Raw genomic sequence first — 19,975 nt, forward strand, 5'->3', positions numbered from 1 at the left:
ATACATTTGTTACTATATTATATACTTTTAAAGCTAATTTTATAATTTAAATGACCTTGTCTATAAGAACTACAATGTACACTCACGCATCCTACAACAAGTTCAAATATTGTGCTGAACAGCTTGTGAAAATAAGAGCCTTAGTTTTATTTCATCGCAAATATAAGCTTATAGCCTTCTCTAGCATGGTGAAGGGACCTTTAGACCTCTTAACTGCAAGTGTTGGGCCTCTCAAATAATATTAATGGGCCCTCCATTATCAGAAACATAGTGCCCCAATATTACCAAGTTCGGGCCTGCTCCAAGAATCGATATTCGTCAAAAGGAATCACAATTCATTGTAGCTCCCTAAGCAGTGTCCACTAAAAATATTTCTATTGAAGTGGCAGTTCAGCAGCAGTACCGCCCTGATGAGTATCTTTATGAGTATATTGTATAGTATTTGTTTTTTATTGTAAGACTTACGCAATTGTTCTCCAGACGCCACCTCATCAAAGACACTACGTCATCATAGACGCCTCGTCATCGTCTGACTTTTGCAGTTTTCTCTTACTTATTTTTGCGCCCTATTCGGATGGTATAAGGCTATCAACCCACAGGAGAGCCTTGGTCTTATGGCCAGAGTGTGTTCATTTTTAATGCACTGTACAGGGCTAGCAGTTTTAAATCTTAAGAGTTCTCTTAGTATTTAAGTTAGACCCTCTGCTATATAGGCTAATTTGTTAGATGAGATGCTGATGTGCTAGGTTAGAGGCTGATGTTCTACGTGAGAGGCTGATGTGCTAGGTTAGAGGCTGATGTTCTACGTGAGAGGCTGATGTGCTAGGTTAGAGGCTGATGTTCTACGTGAGAGGCTGGTGTACTAGGTGAGAGGCTGATGTTCTATCTGAGAAGCAGATCCGCTTGTTGAGAGGCTGATGTTCTACGTGAGAGGCTGGTGTACTAGATGAGAGGCTGATGTTCTACGTGAGAGGCTGGTGTACTAGATGAGAGGTTGACGTTCTATTATTGCTGCTAATCTCTAATTTTTGTTTTTCATAGTGAGAGAAGAATATCGCTTTCTCTATTTCCCTATCTCTCACTCTCACACACAAACACACTCTCTCTCTCTCTCTCTGAGAGAGACAAGGGGGAAATGGGAGGGAAGTTGGGTGATAACTATAGAGGAAGGGAGGAAGTGTGATAGATAGATAGACAGACAGACAGACAGACAGACCGACAGATAGACAGATAGATAGATAGATAGATAGATAGATAGATAGATAGATAGATAGATAGATAGATAGATAGATAGATAGATAGATAGATAGATAGATAGATAGATCCCAATGCTTATTTTCCCACTGACATGTCATGACAGCACCATGACGCAATCAACGTGCTAACACCTGACCTGAGAGCGAGGCCCTACCTGTATCGTGCTGACGTTGTTCGCACATCGAGTTTAGACATTCACCTTTCTAATGAGATCTGTCTGTAGCGTCCTCACTTGACATTTAATGCTGTGGTCGGAACAAGTGAGGGACACATCTCAACAAACCTCTCCACCTCACACACACACACCACAACATCCATGCCTCCGTCATAACATCACCTCCCCCCCCCCCCTTTCACCGAGTTCACAATTTCAGTGACAAGGTCTATCCGTGTACACTTTGAGAATCAATAAAGACAACCGTTAGTTTATGGAGGCAAGGGTAGTGGCGAGCCATGCCATAGGAGCTATGACGTCATCTCAAGCCTTTTTTTCCAAGTTTATTCATCCACCCCCCCCCCTTCGCCCCTCTTTTTTTTGTCAGACACATGCACTAAGTTCGCTGATGAAAAGGGACGTAACAAATTAAATAAAAAAAAAATCCCTTTTAGCATCTTTTGTGTTTAGCCAGGAACATCCATTATTTGCAGTGATTTCTTTGTGCTTCAACACAAGGGCAGACAATTAGGATTTCACAGTTTTGTTTAATACCAGAACTAAACATTACATAGCACATACCAATGGTTACAAACATTTTAGAAGCTTTCAACTAGATTGGGATATGCAAAAAACCTAGAACCTAAATTATTTACTTGACTACCAATTTTCTTGCCGTGTACAGAGAATGAGAAAACACTCGTCCCTGTTCATATATATAAACAATTTACAACTGCCAGACGTTATGAGCTAATGCAACCATTGTAAACTGAATGGTACTTTCAAATAGACAATACCACCTTCACACAACGGTTATTTTCTCTTAATAAATAATGACTATTTTATTACATCGCTCAAACCCCCGCCCAGACAGTATTCTGGTTAATTAAGCGAATGTGTAGATCTACTAGACTTTACAATTTTCTAAAGATGGGCCCTTAGATCTAGATCACAGACCTGCATCTAGTATATTTAGACAGGACTTTCATATCTTTTAACACAACAAAAAATGTGAAAAACTTCAAAAACGCTGAAACAAGTTGTTATTTTGTAAGGTGATAATGAGACTTCAAGTTTGTTTTTTTCCACCCTAATCAATGTAACATAATTTAATGTTTAGATCTAGTCTAGTAATTTAGCATCGAAATTAGAGTAATCCCTTCTCATAATTATTATTTTGCAGTTTTTAGATACATAATCTAAAAGATCTAGGTAATCAATCTATTTAAATGTACATACGATTATTAAAATCAACAGACGTACATTATTTCAATCTAGGATTTTTGAAAACATTACCTCAATTGAAACTAACAGGAAATGGCTTTATTGGTATGAATATATAGTTCTGTGATTAATAGTCCATCCTAATAATCATCCGACAAAATGGTTTTGCATTATTTCTAGACTTTGATAACTAAAGATCATTACTCTTCTAAGACAGAAAAGATCGATTTTCCTAGATTTGGGGTGACTTCCCTTACAGCTTGAAAAACAGCAACGTACATAACAATCTATATATATATAGGTCTGTGAATTGATCAATAGCGGATAAGACATTGTTTCCATTTTCCAGTCTTGAAATAATATATATAGGTCTGTGATCTAGACAGAGAAGACGATGCGCAAACTTTTCCTGAACATTAACTCTAGAATAAATGCGGAAATGCCCAAACACACTTAGTCCGTTCAAGATAATTAGTTCTTGGTAGTGGAGTTTTTCTTTTATGACGATCCGACTTGATTTGATATTTATCTCAGCATAAAGTAGGAATAGATTTTAATAAACATAAAGTACTTGTTTATACTTAAAGGGTATATCTGGAACAATTGAAAAAGTAAAAGTTATATAAATAACCTATCGTAACTACTGTACAATAAGCAACTCTAAATCAGTACGATCCGAATGGCCGAAAAATGTGCGACTGATAATATGTAATTCTAGTCTTTACTTAGTCGTAATTGCGGAGGAAACAGATTTACGTTATATTACAGTGGTCTAGTATAAGAAAGTCACATTGCAGTGGTCTAGTGAAAGAAAGTTACATTACAGTGGTCTATTTTAAGAAAGTTACATTACAGTGGTCTAGTGTAAGAAAGTTACATTACAGTGGTCTAGTGTAAGAAAGTTATATTACGGTGGTCTAGTATAAGAAAGTCATATTACAGTGGTCTAGTGTAAGAAAGTTACATTACAGTGTTCTAGTGTAAGAAAGTTATATTACAGTGGTCTATTTTAAGAAAGTTACATTACAGTGGTCTAGTGTGAGAAAGTTACATTACAGTGGTCTAGTGTAAGAAAGTTATATTACAGTGGTCTATTTTAAGAAAGTTATATTACAGTGGTCTAGTGTAAGAAAGTTACATTACAGTGGTCTATTTTAAGAAAGTTATATTACAGTGGTCTAGTGTAAGAAAGTTACATTACAGTGGTCTAATTTAAGAAAGTTATATTACAGTGGTCTATTTTAAGAAAGTTATATTACAGTGGTCTAGTGTAAGAAAGTTATATTACTGTGGTCTAGTGTAAGAAAGTTATATTACAGTGGTCTAGTGCAAGAAAGTTATATTACAGTGGTCTAGTGTAAGAAAGTTATATTACAGTAGTCTATTTTAAGAAAGTTATATTACAGTGGTCTAGTGCAAGAAATTTATATTACAGTGGTCTAGTGTAAGAAAGTTACATTACAGTGGTCTAGTGTAAGAAAGTTATATTACAGTGGTCTAGTGTAAGAAAGTTACATTACAGTGGTCTATTTTAAGAAAGTTACATTACAGTGGTCTAGTGTAAGAAAGTTACATTACAGTGGTCTAGTGTAAGAAAGTTATATTACAGTGGTCTATTTTAAGAAAGTTATATTACAGTGGTCTAGTGCAAGAAAGTTATATTACTGTGGTCTAGTGTAAGAAAGTTATATTACAGTGGTCTAGTGCAAGAAAGTTATATTACAATGGTCTAGTGTAAGAAAGTTATATTACAGTGGTCTATTTTAAGAAAGTTATATTACAGTGGTCTAGTGCAAGAAAGTTATATTACAGTGGTCTAGTGTAAGAAAGTTACATTACAGTGGTCTAGTGTAAGAAAGTTACATTACAGTGGTCTAGTGTAAGAAAGTTACATTACAGTGGTCTAGTGTGAGAAAGTTACATTACAGTGGTCTAGTGTAAGAAAGTTATATTACAGTGGTCTATTTTAAGAAAGTTATATTACAGTGGTCTAGTGTAAGAAAGTTACATTACAGTGGTCTAATTTAAGAAAGTTATATTACAGTGGTCTATTTTAAGAAAGTTATATTACAGTGGTCTATTTTAAGAAAGTTATATTACAGGTTTCTATTTTAAGAAAGTTATATTACAGTGGTCTATTTTAAGAAAGTTATATTACAGTGGTCTAGTGTAAGAAAGTTATATTACTGTGGTCTAGTGTAAGAAAGTTACATTACAGTGGTCTAGTGTAAGAAAGTTATATTACGGTGGTCTAGTATAAGAAAGTCATATTACAGTGGTCTAGTGTAAGAAAGTTACATTACAGTGTTCTAGTGTAAGAAAGTTATATTACAGTGGTCTATTTTAAGAAAGTTACATTACAGTGGTCTAGTGTGAGAAAGTTACATTACAGTGGTCTAGTGTAAGAAAGTTATATTACAGTGGTCTAGTGCAAGAAAGTTATATTACAGTGGTCTAGTGTAAGAAAGTTATATTACAGTGGTCTATTTTAAGAAAGTTACATTACAGTGGTCTAGTGTAAGAAAGTTACATTACAGTGGTCTAGTGCAAGAAAGTTATATAACAGTGGTCTAGTGTAAGAAAGTTATATTACAGTGGTCTATTTTAAGAAAGTTATATTACAGTGGTCTAGTGCAAGAAATGTATATTACAGTGGTCTAGTGTAAGAAAGTTACATTACAGTGGTCTAGTGTAAGAAAGTTATATTACAGTGGTCTAGTGTAAGAAAGTTACATTACAGTGGTCTAGTGTAAGAAAGTTACATTACAGTGGTCTAGTGTAAGAAAGTTATATTACAGTGGTCTATTTTAAGAAAGTTACATTACAGTGGTCTAGTGTAAGAAAGTTACATTACAGTGGTCTAGTGTAAGAAAGTTATATTACAGTGGTCTATTTTAAGAAAGTTATATTACAGTGGTCTAGTGTAAGAAAGTTACATTACAGTGGTCTAGTGTAAGAAAGTTACATTACAGTGGTCTAGTGTAAGAAAGTTACATTACAGTGGTCTAGTGTAAGAAAGTTACATTACAGTGGTCTAGTGTAAGAAAGTTATATTACAGTGGTCTAGTGTAAGAAAGTTACATTACAGTGGTCTAGTGTAAGAAAAGTTATATTACAGTGGTTTAGTGTAAGAAAGTTACATTACAGTGGTCTAATTTAAGAAAGTTATATTACAGTGGTCTATTTTAAGAAAGTTATATTACAGTGGTCTATTTTAAGAAAGTTATATTACAGGTTTCTATTTTAAGAAAGTTATATTACAGTGGTCTATTTTAAGAAAGTTATATTACAGTGGTCTAGTGTAAGAAAGTTATATTACTGTGGTCTAGTGTAAGAAAGTTATATTACAGTGGTCTAGTGCAAGAAAGTTATATTACAGTGGTCTAGTGTAAGAAAGTTATATTACAGTGGTCTATTTTAAGAAAGTTATATTACAGTGGTCTAGTGCAAGAAATTTATATTACAGTGGTCTAGTGTAAGAAAGTTACATTACAGTGGTCTAGTGTAAGAAAGTTATATTACAGTGGTCTAGTGTAAGAAAGTTACATTACAGTGGTCTAGTGTAAGAAAGTTACATTACAGTGGTCTAGTGTAAGAAAGTTACATTACAGTGGTCTAGTGTAAGAAAGTTATATTACAGTGGTCTATTTTAAGAAAGTTACATTACAGTGGTCTAGTGTAAGAAAGTTACATTACAGTGGTCTAGTGTAAGAAATGATGCATGGCCAAAATGCTTGGGACCTCATGGTGTTGGCAAAATAAATGACAATGGCCAAAGGCTACTTGAGTTCTGTAGCTCTCATGAACTGTGTGTAACAAATACATTCTTCTCTGGCAAGGAACGCCATAAAGTCTCTTGGCAGCACCCACGCTCAAAAAGGTGGCACCAGCTTGACCTCTGCATCACCCGAAGGATGGATCTGAAAAGTGTCATCCACACCCGTTCATACCATAGTGCGGACTGCAACTCAGACCATTCACTAGTGCTAAGCAAAATCAAACTACTTCTCAAGAAGGCTTACACTTCCACTCAACCCAGAACTAGGCGAATTAACGTCAACCATGTAGGTGACCCAGAGAAGTGTGCACTCTTTAGCGAGCTCCTGAACAGTTCAATCCCCTCGTTAAGTGATGAAGAAGACATCTCGATCAGATGGGAGAAATTAAGAGACGTAATCTACAGTTCGGCAATCACCGCCTTTGGGCCTCAAAAACACAAAAATGTAGACTGGTTTGAGGCGAATCTAGCACATATGGAACCTTGCATCGAGAAAAAACGATCTGCACACCTCGCTCACAAGACAAAGCCTAATCCAAAATCTCTGGAGGCCTTCAAAAGTGCTAATAAAGAGGCAAAACAAATGGCTAGAAAATGTGCTAACAACTTCTGGAGGGATACCTGCAACAGAATCCAAGACAGTCTCCACTCAGGAAATAGCAAAGCTCTATTTGATGTCATTAAAGCGGCCCTGGGTCCAGCAGTGTCTAAGCCTGCCCCCCTTCTATCCAAATCAGGAGAAAAATTACAGATCAAACCAAGCAGCTAGAACGGTGGACAGAACACTACCTCGAAGTCTATGCCACACAGAATACAGTAGACGATGTCGCCCTGGCTTCTCTACCAGATCTTCCAGTACAGGAATGCCTGGATGAGCTTCCGAGCCTTAGTGACCTCAAAAAAGCCATTAACTGCTTAAAAAATAGAAAATCTCCTGGGAGTGATGGTATCCCAGTGGAAGTAGTGAAAGTCAACGAATCACTCCTGCTCCCTGAACTCTATATTCTCCTCTGCCGCTGTTGGGAAACAGGTCATGTCCCACAGGACATGCGTGACGCAACTATAGTCACAATATACAAGAACAAAGGGGATCGGAGTGATTGCAACAACTATAGGGGTATCTCTCTCCTCAGTATAGTGGGCAAGATCTTTGCTAGAGTGGCACTATCCAGGCTGCAAGTGATAGCTTCTAGAGTCTACCCAGAGTCTCAGTGTGGATTCAGGAGTGGTAGGTCCACTATAGACATGATATCTTCTCTACGACTACTGCAGGAGAAATTCAGAGAGAGAGACAGACCCCTTTACATTGTTTTTGTCGATCTGACTAAAGCTTTTGACATGGTCAGCAGAAGTGGCCTTTTCAAACTCCTGAGGAAAATAGGTTGCCCTCCCAAACTACTGAAGTTAATTGAATGTTTTCACGAGGAAACTAAATGTACTGTCAAATTCAATGGAGCCCAATCAGCACCTTTTGAGGTTTGCAGTGGTGTCAAGCAGGGATGTGTGCTCGCACCTACTCTGTTTGGCATATTCTTCTCCTGTCTACTGCATTATGCGTACAGCGACATAAACGAAGGTGTGTTTCTCCATACAAGATCCTCTGGAAAACTATTTAATGTATCAAGGCTGCGGGCAAAAACCAAGGTTAGGAAGCTACTCGTCAGAGAACTCCTGTATGCTGATGATGCAGCTATTGTGGCTGATTCTGATATTCAGCTACAGTCCATGGTTGACAAACTATCTGCTGCTTGCCAGAAGTTCGGCTTAAACATCAGTCAAAGCAAGACTAAGATACTTGTCCAAAACACAAACACTGCACCTCAAGTAAGCATTAATGGCCAACCACTAGAAATTGTTGATCACTTTTGTTACCTTGGCTCCATCATATCCAACAACACTCTACTGGATAAAGACATAAACAACAGGATAGCCAAGGCAATGGCCACCATGTCACGGTTGCAGAAAAGAGTCTGGGACAACATATTGCTGACTAGCAGTACTAAAGCCCTAGTCTACCGGACCTGTGTGTTGAGCACCTTGCTGTACGGAAGTGAAACATGGTCAACCTACTCATGGCAGGAAAAAAAGCTGAATGTCTTCCACCTCCGATGCCTAAGGCGGATCTTTAAAATAAGGTGGCAAGATAAGATAACAAATGAGGAAGTGCTACATAGAGCAGGATGCCAGGACATCCGCTCTGTTATCAGCAGCAGACGCCTTGGCTGGCTTGGCCACGTTCGTAGAATGCCAGTAGGTCGACTTCCACAGGACATCCTGTATGGCGATCTAATTGAAGGCAGGAGAGCCGCTGGTCGCCCACTTTTACGTTATACGGATGTATGCAAACGCGACATGAAGCTCTTCAAAATCGACACTGGCAACTGGGAAGAGGTGGCACTGGACAGATCCACATGGAGAGAGAGCATAAAGGAAGGGTCACAGATTGCAGATGTCATACACAACAGAAGCAGAAAGAAGGGTGAAAATGCAATGGCGCCTGGTGATTTTATATGCCCAACCTGTGATCGCAGCTGTGTATCAAGGATTGGCCTCTTTAGTCACACAAGAAGTTGCAAAGGGAAAAGATCGTCTCACGAGACGTAAAATGCCACAGAGTGTAAGAAAGTTATATTACAGTGGTCTATTTTAAGAAAGTTATATTACAGTGGTCTAGTGTAAGAAAGTTACATTACAGTGGTCTAGTGTAAGAAAGTTACATTACAGTGGTCTAGTGTAAGAAAGTTACATTACAGTGGTCTAGTGTAAGAAAGTTATATTACAGTGGTCTAGTGTAAGAAAGTTATATTACAGTGGTCTAGTGTAAGAAAGTTACATTACAGTGGTCTAGTGTAAGAAAAGTTATATTACAGTGGTTTAGTGTAAGAAAGTTACATTACAGTGGTCTAGTCTAGTGGAGATTCTTTATTTACATGCTAATGAGAAAACATGACGTTTCTTGATGTTTTAAATTCTCCCCCCCCCCAAATCACTTTTATTCCCACCGTCACCCCCGATGGAATGCGAGATGTTTTTTGGGCATGGCCTGTTTACACTGAAACTGTTCTGTCAATGCGAGGTGAGGGTGTGATGACATGATGTTTACCTGATCTGAAACTGATGCTTCTGGGACTGCACAGGTAAGTGGAATTGATCAGATACTAGACCAGAGCAGACACAACCTAGGGGATGGGGGTCAGGGAGGTTTGATCTGAGACTATAGACAAGACGGGGGGGGGGGGGGGTTAAAGTAAAAAGGTGGTCACTAATGGAGCCTGTGGCTAATGCAATGCTGGAATTCCTTTTAATTTTTTTTTCTTTAGCAGAGCCAATGAATCTTGCATTAATGAGTCACAAGACACAGAGTGAAGAGACTTATCCAAGTTTCAAGGGACGTTACTCTTTTGAGTTTCCCATTCTTCCATCTACATAAGTAATGAACTTCCTGTGGTATCTAGAGCTAAGGAGAGAGGGTGAACAGGAGGATAGAAGGGGCTCTCACTACGTCATGAGGAAAAAAAAACACCATTTAAGAAAAGCGGGCAGGTTATAACACGACATTTCCCCCCAACAGTCCCTATAGCTAGGTTATAACACGACATCTACCCCAGACAGTTCCTCTAGCCCAGTGGTTCCCAAACTTTTTTGTCTCGTAGACCCCTTGCCATGTTTTCTGGTTTTCGATAGACCCCCTGCTTAACTTGTATTGCAATTTTTGCAGATTCCTAAACTCATTTTTTAAACTAATTTATAACTGTATTGAGTCGAAGAGTGAAAAAGTAATTTAAAGCTACATCAAAAGTGACAGAGATCTATCTTTTTTTGACTGATAAAATTTAAACCAAAAAAAAAAAATATGTATTGCTAGAAACACCAAACACACTAGAAATGTTTTTTTTTTTTTTGCATCTTCATCATTCGTTATTACGGTTATTATGTTTCATAAAGAAATTTTTTGTTCTATGAAGTAGTTCTTCAAACATTAAATATTAATTAATTAATCAATTTGCCTTAAATATTATTTTAAAAGTTTTCGAAAAGAGCAGTTTCTAGTGTGTTTCTTGATTTTTCACATCTGGCTCAAATATTGCGCCCGCGGAGCTGTTTTCACTAACATGAGAAGGGTCAAAGATGAGTTACTGGTGCCTAAATCAGTAAGCTTTGGCAGGAGGGACTCATTAGCCTTGGCTTGCAGCCCACCAAGTCAAAGGAAAACAGAATTCAATAATCTGCTGCTTTGCAGCTATACCCAAACCTGGGAAAGGTTTCGTGGGTCAGCCCTGGGGATAAAAAAATGGAGCAGAAGACCATTAGGCAGTTTGCAGCTTTAATGCTCATCCCACCGATGTGCCCTTGAACTGTAGTGTTTCTTAAAGAAATTTGTTGCAAAATAACAGATTTACGTTTAAGTAAAACAGTTTTTAAAACTACTTCAATGGCTGGTAAAATCAATGTTTTATCTAAAGTGTTTTCCATATTTGGCTATATGTAAAGAGATCTTATAAGACACTCACAAATCACCATCTTTTCTATATGATGTTGAAGAAAGATTGTGTGGGTTTATTCTGAACTTTATTTTTGAGTTTTTGAAATTTTTTATCACCTTTATTTTTTTACGAGGGTAACTTCGTCTCAAATAATCCTCCAGTGTCATTGGTTTCATATGGTCATAAAAAGGCACTTAGACAACCGCTTATTTAACCAAGGAAATAAATAATCTATGATGTAAAATCTAGATTTCTTTTTTGTTAAACATTAGTTACATGTAGACAAAAGTAACTATTTAGATAAGTATTGAAATTAAATGCAACAATTTTACATTTCAATAGCAGGACAAATATTTAGAACTAAATTACAAATTATTTATACGTACTTGAAATAGTTACATTAACGGAGTGTGAACATTAAAGTTATAACTTGCTTAAAGGAAATCCACCACCGTAGACCCCCATGGACATCTCATAGACCCCCAATTTACTTTTTCACGTTCATGGACCCCCTGGAGGTCTTCGCAGACCCCGGGGGGTCTATATAGACCACTTTGGGAATCACTGCTCTAGCCTCTGAGACAAAGGACCAAAAAAAATGTGTTACATACAAAGTAGAAATAAATGTATATGGAACCTAAAATAGTCTGATAATACGTAGACACACATTCTGATACAATGCCAACATACAAGTCTATCTAATTGCACTGAGCAATAAATATAGTAGAACAAAGAACCTGTTGCCAACTTTTAAATCTAAACTAAACAAGAATGACAAGACTAAGACATGGACTGTAAGAGAGTGAAGTAATCCTCTTTTTAAAACGTGTATGGGAAATGTATAAGTTTATAGGATATGTATAAGTTTATAGGATATTTGTAAGTTTATAGGATATTTATAAGTTTATAGGATATTTATAAGTTCTTAGAATATTAATAAGTTTATAGTATATTTATAAGTTAATAGAATATTTATAAGTTTATAGGATATTTATAACTTTATAGGATATTAATAAGTTTATAGGATATTTATAAGTTTATAGGATATTTATAAGTTTATAAGATATTTATAAGTTTATAGGATATTTTTAAGTTTATAGGATATTTATAAGTTTATAGAATATTTATAAGTTTATAGGATATTTTTAAGTTTATAGGATATTTGTAAGACATGGTTATAAAAAAAATGAAAAAAAAAATTACTTTCTGAACTGCTACCAGATTTAGAATATACTTAAGATATCTAGTTTCAGATATCCTGATTTAAAAAAAAAAGAGTACCAATAAACTTATGATCTTACCGTTTAGAAGAACAAACAACTTTCTAATACGCAGGATAACTGACATTACGGGGTGGTGGAACTATAATTATTCGCGTTATGCGAGCTAAAGAAAGGTAAGGAAACTCAGGACATGGCATCAAGTTGGACACAAAACGAGTATTTTTTAGCCATTATAAAATATAATGATGCTGGGAAAGTAAAACTCTAGTTTCTGTGGTCCACGACAGTTCAACAGCAAACCAGACTCATTTAAATTTCTTAATATCTCAGATTAATCTTCTTACTTCTGAATCCATTTTTTTTTAGAAATATGTAATACTCTTATACTCATACATATCAACATAAAGTGTCACATTGCCAGAAAACGAAAGACAGAGAACTTGCTCTATGGATTTTCTATAATCTTAAATTAATACTTTCAATTTAATGAACGTTGTAGTGAAGAATAAATTTAAACTGTCTGTGAGTTATGGTATAAATTATGATAGGACTAATAATGTGGCTGTAATTCCCAAGTCAACTTAAACTTGGTGTGTGACTTTAGGAATAGCTATTGAAAGACGATAACTAATGAAGGAACAATAAAAACCTGCAAAAACTTCTCCATACCTAGTAAAATAATCATTGTACTTTTTCTGTTTTGAATCCTATGAAATCACACTCTATCTCTCTGTGTGGATTATGTACACTCTATCTCTCTGTGTGGATTATGTACACTCTATCTCTCTGTGTGGATTATGTACACTCTTATCTCTCTGTGTGGATTATGTACACTCTATCTCTCTGTGTGGATTATGTACACTCTTATCTCTCTGTGTGGATTATGTACACTCTATCTCTCTGTGTGGATTATGTACACTCTTATCTCTCTGTGTGGATTATGTACACTCTTATCTCTCTGTGTGGATTATGTACACTCTATCTCTCTGTGTGGATTATGTACACGTTATTTCTCTGTGTGGATTATGTACACACTATCTCTCTGTGTGGATTATGTACACTCTTATCTCTCTGTGTGGATTATGCACACTCTATCTCTCTGTGTGGATTATGTACACTCTTATCTCTCTGTGTGGATTATGTACACTCTTATTTCTCTGTGTGGATTATGTACACTATTATCTCTCTGTGTGGATTATGTACACTCTATCTCTCTGTGTGGATTATGTACACGTTATTTCTCTGTGTGGATTATGTACACACTATCTCTCTGTGTGGATTATGTACACTCTATCTCTCTGTGTGGATTATGTACACTCTATCTCTCTGTGTGGATTATGTACACTCTTATTTCTCTGTGTGGATTATGTACACTCTTATCTCTCTGTGTAGATTATGTACACTCTTATCTCTCTGTGTGGATTATGTACACTCTTATCTCTCTGTGTGGATTATGTACACTCTTATCTCTCTGTGTGGATTATATACACTCTTATCTCTCTGTGTGGATTATGTACACTCTTATCTCTCTGTGTGGATTATGTACACTCTTATCTCTCTGTGTGGATTATGTACACTCTTATCTCTCTGTGTGGATTATGTACACTCTTATCTCTCTGTGTGGATTATGTACACTCTTATCTCTCTGTGTGGATTATGTACACGTTATTTCTCTGTGTGGATTATGTACACTCTTATCTCTCTGTGTGGATTATGTACACTCTATCTCTCTGTGTGGATTATGTACACGTTATTTCTCTGTGTGGATTATGTACACTCTTATCTCTCTGTGTGGATTATGTACACGTTATTTCTCTGTGTGGATTATGTACACGTTATTTCTCTGTGTGGATTATCTACACGTTATTTCTCTGTGTGGATTATCTACACGTTATTTCTCTGTGTGGATTATCTACACGTTATTTCTCTGTGTGGATTATGTACACGTTATTTCTCTGTGTGGATTATGTACACGATATTTCTCTGTGTGGATTATCTACACGTTATTTCTCCCACTTCTCATTCTCGGACCAAGTTGAAAGTGAGTTGAAACTTTGTACAATTATTCATTGGCAATGACAACACACGATTCAACAATGAACCACTTAGCTATTAAATTACACGTAATTTAATAATTTTTATTTATTCATCAAAATAATAAGCTAAGTCAAGAAAAGGCTCTTGTACAAATTGATGTCGTTTGCTAAAACTAACTTTTTATAAGAACTTGAATAGCTCAGTGGTTAACATGTCGACCTTTCATCATGGAAGCTCAAGATCTCCTTGAGCCCTCGATTTTGTATTCAATTCTAGCAGAATCAAGCACGGAAACCTTTTCCCATATACGCCCTTCTTCCTGGGACCTATTTCAACATATACGCCCTTCTTCCTGGGACCTATTTTAACATATACGCCCTTCTTCCTGGGATCTATTTCAACATATACGCCCTTCTTCCTGTGACCTATTTCAACATATACGCCCTTCTTCCTGGGACCTTACGCCCTTCTCACTGGACCTATTTCAACATATACGCCCTTCTTCCTGGGACCTATTTCAACATATACTTCTGAACTGTTCCTATAATTCAGTGTTTCGCAAACTGTGTTCACAAGGCCTGACTAGGTGCTCCACGAACTAATGGAATAATTAACTAGTAAGCCACCTCGTGAATTAAAAATCTCTAAAAAAAATATGCGGAAAATGTTCCACTTAATACCCAGAATTCCCGAAGTGTTCCGTTAAGGGAAAAAGTTTGGGAAACACTGCTAAAATTCATTCACCGTAAAGATTGAATCTATAATTACCTGAGAAGTTCTTCTTGTCCAGGATCCTACATTCAAAAAGAAACACAAGTAGCAACACTAATCACACGGATTGATTTTGTTGAAGATAGAAGGAATACACTCAACAATTATGACAGATGTTTCCTAAGTCTTTTGTCCTTAGGCTAAATAAACATTTTTAAGTAGCGCAATTGAGAGCAGCGGGAGTGCGGGTCTTCGATAGAACAGCGCCCGAAGCTTTTCAGAAAGCGGATGTGGGCAGCCATGCACACGAGAAGAATGCGGTGGTAAATACGATATGGTCATTACAGAGAAGCGGACATTTCGATTAAGTGGACTAATAATGGACGCTGATGGAAGCGATGAACGCATTGAAGGGAAAAAAACAAAACATGGGATCGATAAGATCAAAGGTTTTTCAAGTAGAGGCTTCAAGGGGTGGGGTTTGGGGCAAGGATGCGTTCAGTAAGCAGAGTTGAAGTGCTCTTAGTAAATGTATTACTTCTTATTTCAGAAGTAGGTTTTGAAGCGTGATGACCGAGAAACCGAGTGCTTGACTTCCTATTAGAGTGTCTTCAATTCAAGTCTTGGTCATTTATAGCAATTCTATTCGAGATTTAGGATTGTTTCAAGTTCCGCACTGCTCATTCGGGTAATTGTCAGTTCTTGAGGAAGGTAACATCGGCAGCTCTTTACAGCTCGACCATTTACAGTTGGTAATCTTTTATTTAGTGCTACAGAAAGCGTGTTAAGACCTAATTTTAATTTTTTAAAAATTGGTAGATGCTAATTGCTTCTCTAAATGCTACCTTAGTGGATGTTTTTTGTGGCATAGGAGGCATTTAAAAGTGCATTTTTCAGACTTATGTCACCACCCCCCCAGTCCGAATAATGTTCATGCAGCCTTTAGCTAGCTAGAGATAAGGTGGAGAGCTGTAATTCAAACAGGTTCTGGGACCGAGCCCCAGTACCAAGCATCTTCCTGCTTTCTGAGCTTCAGAACTTACTTTTCCTTGTGTCACTCATTTTTAAAACAAGCAACGTATTTGAAAAATACTGTTCTTATAAACATGGCTTATATTGGGTGAAGGGAGAGCATCGTTTAATCTATAAATCCATATCTATAAATACTGCAAATTTTGTCTCCCTTTTTTCATTATAAAAAAATTAAATAAATGATCTCTAAATGATAATATATTTGGTTATTAGCGGCCCCGAAAGGGGAAAAGACGCTATTAGTGTTATGTGTAATGTCTGTCCTTCTGTCCGTCCCGTTTAGATCTCGTAAACTAGAAAAGATAGTTCTGATGCAACGGCTACTTTTTTCTTTTCTGAAAGCGAAAAATCTAATCTTTTAAATCACTTATGCAAGAAGTTCTTTCATAAAAATACACCATTTTTGCAACTATTCACAATTAATAGTAACAAACACCGGAGGCTCTTTAGATGGCAATAGCATATTTCACACATATTAAACAAATTTATGTAGGCCTAAATGGTTTTAGATTTTTTGTGAAAACAGTTTATATTACATTTGTATTGCTAAGTTATGTAAGTTCAGTCATACTAACTACTACATTTACACACACACACAAATTTTCTTTTAAAAAAAAAAATAAAAAAATTATTTAATATGCATATAAATTAAACATAATTTAAAACAACAATACAACAATACGTAGTTTTTCATATTATTGTTTGAACTGTAGCACTGCAGTGACCAAAATAGCACACTTTACTTTTTTTTTTTACGGACATTTTTTTTCTTCAGGATTTGAATAAGAGATTGACCCTTTACAAAACAATTAGATCAATTACATATTCTTTATAAGACATCAGTTAGGCCAGGTCCACATCTAACTTCACATTCACTTTCACCTATCCTTTGGTCTGCTGGACCGCTTGGGCACCAAACAAGATCTGTCAACCTTCTTTCTTCATTCTTCTCTGTCATTTGTCTATGATAGAATTTCATTCTGAAGTTCTTTCTGAAAATATTGAAACCTGCCTTTATACCTGCCTGGGTGGACCACTTCGGGGGCCGATTTTGAGTTTATGTTTCCACACAAACTGTCTTTGTAACCTTGTTTTTTTTTATATTGCTTCGTGTGTTGTCATCGACAATGTGCAATTCTGCAAATTTTCCACCTGATCCGAGAATGGGAAGTGGGAGAAAAAAAAGTGTAAAAGTCTCCGTCAGGCAGACAGACGGAGTGAGTATAAGCTTGTAAAGAACTCAGGTCAACAAAAGTTAGAATGGGGTGGGTTGTGCCAACACTGAACTGTAAGAGATTTAGAAGCAGGAGAGCATGTACGTTTGTAGTGAGCTGTTCAGATCGTCCTCGTGCGAGACCGGCCTGTTTTCGTCACGTAAATTTTAAAATGGTATCGGAATACGCTTCTGAAACGAAAGATGTTCCGTGAAAATAAAACTAAAGAAACGAATCAAATCAAAGTAAACGAAACCAATGGCTTCTCGTGTTTGATCGTCCAGAGGTCAAGCAAGATGAAGAGGGTTTTTTAATGACACTTGAAGGCAGGAATTAGGGACTCTTTGAGTTGGAAACAAGAATGGATGATGCGGTTAGGTCCCCTGAAGTAGCTGGTATGAAACTAATAAGTCAATTAATTGACCTGACGAGCTATGTGCATCACTTGGTTAGTCATGGATTTATTAGACAGAAGTATTGGTGAAGAACGTTTAGATGCAAACATCAAACTTCGAAAAAAGATAAGAGGATAACTTTAGAGATTAGATGGAAACTTCTATTTTATTTCTCGATATTTTTACAGACACACAGACACACACAAATATACAAATAGATATAGACAGACAGACAGACAGATAGATAGATAGATAGACAGACAGACAGACAAACAGACAGACAGACAGACAGACAGACAGATAGATAGATAGATAGATAGATAGATAGATAGATAGATAGATAGATAGATAGATAGATAGATAGACAGACAGACAGACAGACAGATAGATAGATAGATAGATAGATAGATAGATAGATAGATAGATAGATAGATAGATAGATAGATAGATAGATAGATAGATAGACAGACAGACAAGCAGACAGACAGACAGACAGACAGACAGATAGATAGATAGATAGATAGATAGATAGATAGATAGATAGATAGATAGATAGATAGATAGATAGATAGATAGATTAATTGATTGATTGATTGATATAATATTGATATAGATATTGATATTGATACAGATATATAAAGAAGGCAACTTAATGTTTGAGAAGATAAAGGTAAAACTTTAAGATTTGAGATAAGACTGCATCTTTTACGGTTTGGAATAAGATAAGACTGCATCTTTTACGGTTTGGAATAAGATAAGATTGCATCTACAAATTTGCATTTTTTATGGTTTCATTTTTTTAAAAAACCTTCACAATTTCATCTCTCAAAATTTACAAAGAAAAACATTTTTTTCAATAGCGCTTTGAGTAGTGACACTAAAAATGTGGAATAAAAGTCTCTACTTACTGAGACGAGAATGGCCTTTTAAAAAACTGGACTGTGAGCCAAATCCAACTAGCGAGCAATGAAACAAAACACAATCGATAAGTTGTCAATGGTTGAACGGAATTTTATTAAATGTTCCAGACGGCACAGAGAGATGTTTTTACAGATGTTGTTTCGCGTGACAGACACTTTAAGACATGAATTGTGTCTTTTCTCAAATTGTATTCACAAGTTTTGTATTCGCTGCTCTGTTCTTGCAAGATGATTGACTTTGAAATGCAACAAAGTCAGGCGTATTTCTCAATACAATAACAAAGAAGATCGTTAAGAAACATATTTGGAATTACTTCAGCATTTAAAGTAAGTTCCTCCCTTTTAGCTGTCAATGCTATTTGATTAGCAGATCTAGTTGTCAGTGATTTCAAGATACAGCTGATTTAATGCTAGTTCATAATGGCTGGGTCGGGTCACACGAAAAAAACACAAAAATATCACTGCGATACGCGAAACAAAACAAAACTGTGCAGAGATTTTCGCTTGGAGTAAAGCAAAGAACTAATTCAGATGACAGCGTACCACCCCCTGGTTCCCTACTCTCTGTCCTCCCTCGTGTCCACGGCTTGCACGTCACAGTGGGGCAAAACGGAGAGAGAGAGGGAGAGAAGGAAACTTCAAAGCAGAGACTCTCTGTAGAGCTGTTCGTGACGACGCCCCGAGACATGCCACTCCTCTCTCTTTTCTTTAACTCTTCGTTTCTCTTTGGCCACCCGCTCTGAGCAAGTCGACTCCAGCTAGCAGCCATCATTGCACATCTACAAGGACGGAGTTGCCGATGTTGTATAGGACAGAAGGTGAAGGGATTGAAAGTTCACACACAGACTTGAGGTTGTAAATGAGAAATGATTTGGTACAGTCATTGAAACAGTTGTCAGTCACCAAAGTTTTCAAATAAGTGTTACAGTAATAAGAACCAACACGATTACAAAGAGAGTTTGTGTTTTTACACAAGCTTATAGGCGGCCCTCCCTCCTATAATGTTTCACCCATGAGCCCGCTGTTTGGTAAGCAATGCGGATAATAATGCACTCATATCAGAAACTACGAAATACAAACTATCACAATCCTCCCTCCATCCATATAAACGTGGGGGGGGGGGGGGGGACGAAAGTTTTGACGAAGGGCTTGTATTGTTTGACCGGCTGACGATCATCCTATTATTAGTAGCAGTTTTCAGTAAACAGATTGCTTTGAAGATAAGGTTCAGTGTGAGACTGACTTAATGGGTGTGATTAAAGGATCTTTTAATTCATCACTGGAATTAGGGCAAAGAATTTGTCTGTTCTCCGGAAAAAGTCCTTCCTTTTGTTCGAGTCCTTTGGTCAAATGATCAAAGCGTCCTCGGTTAAAGAGGCATCAGAAATTCTACTAACATATGACATCAACTACAGCATTAACTACTGCATCAACTACTGCATCAACTCCTGCATCAACTACTGCATCAACTCCTGCATCAACTACTGCATCAACTACTGCATCAACTCCTGCATCAACTCCTGCATCAACTACTGCATCAACTACT

General features: G+C 36.7%; 1 protein-coding gene across 1 annotated transcript in view; it reads right to left on the reverse strand.

The window, feature by feature from the left end:
• LOC106059232 (uncharacterized) overlaps positions 1-18,992 on the reverse strand; it is a 99,180-nt gene extending 80,188 nt beyond the window's left edge. Inside the window, exon 1 of the mRNA XM_056021207.1 lies at positions 18,418-18,992. The gene's annotated coding sequence lies outside the window, so the exon portion shown is untranslated. The remainder of the gene's footprint in view (positions 1-18,417) is intronic.
• Positions 18,993-19,975: the final 983 nt, after the last annotated feature.

This window comes from Biomphalaria glabrata, chromosome 2, assembly GCF_947242115.1.
Source record: "Biomphalaria glabrata chromosome 2, xgBioGlab47.1, whole genome shotgun sequence".
Taxonomy (NCBI): Eukaryota; Metazoa; Mollusca; class Gastropoda; family Planorbidae; genus Biomphalaria; species Biomphalaria glabrata.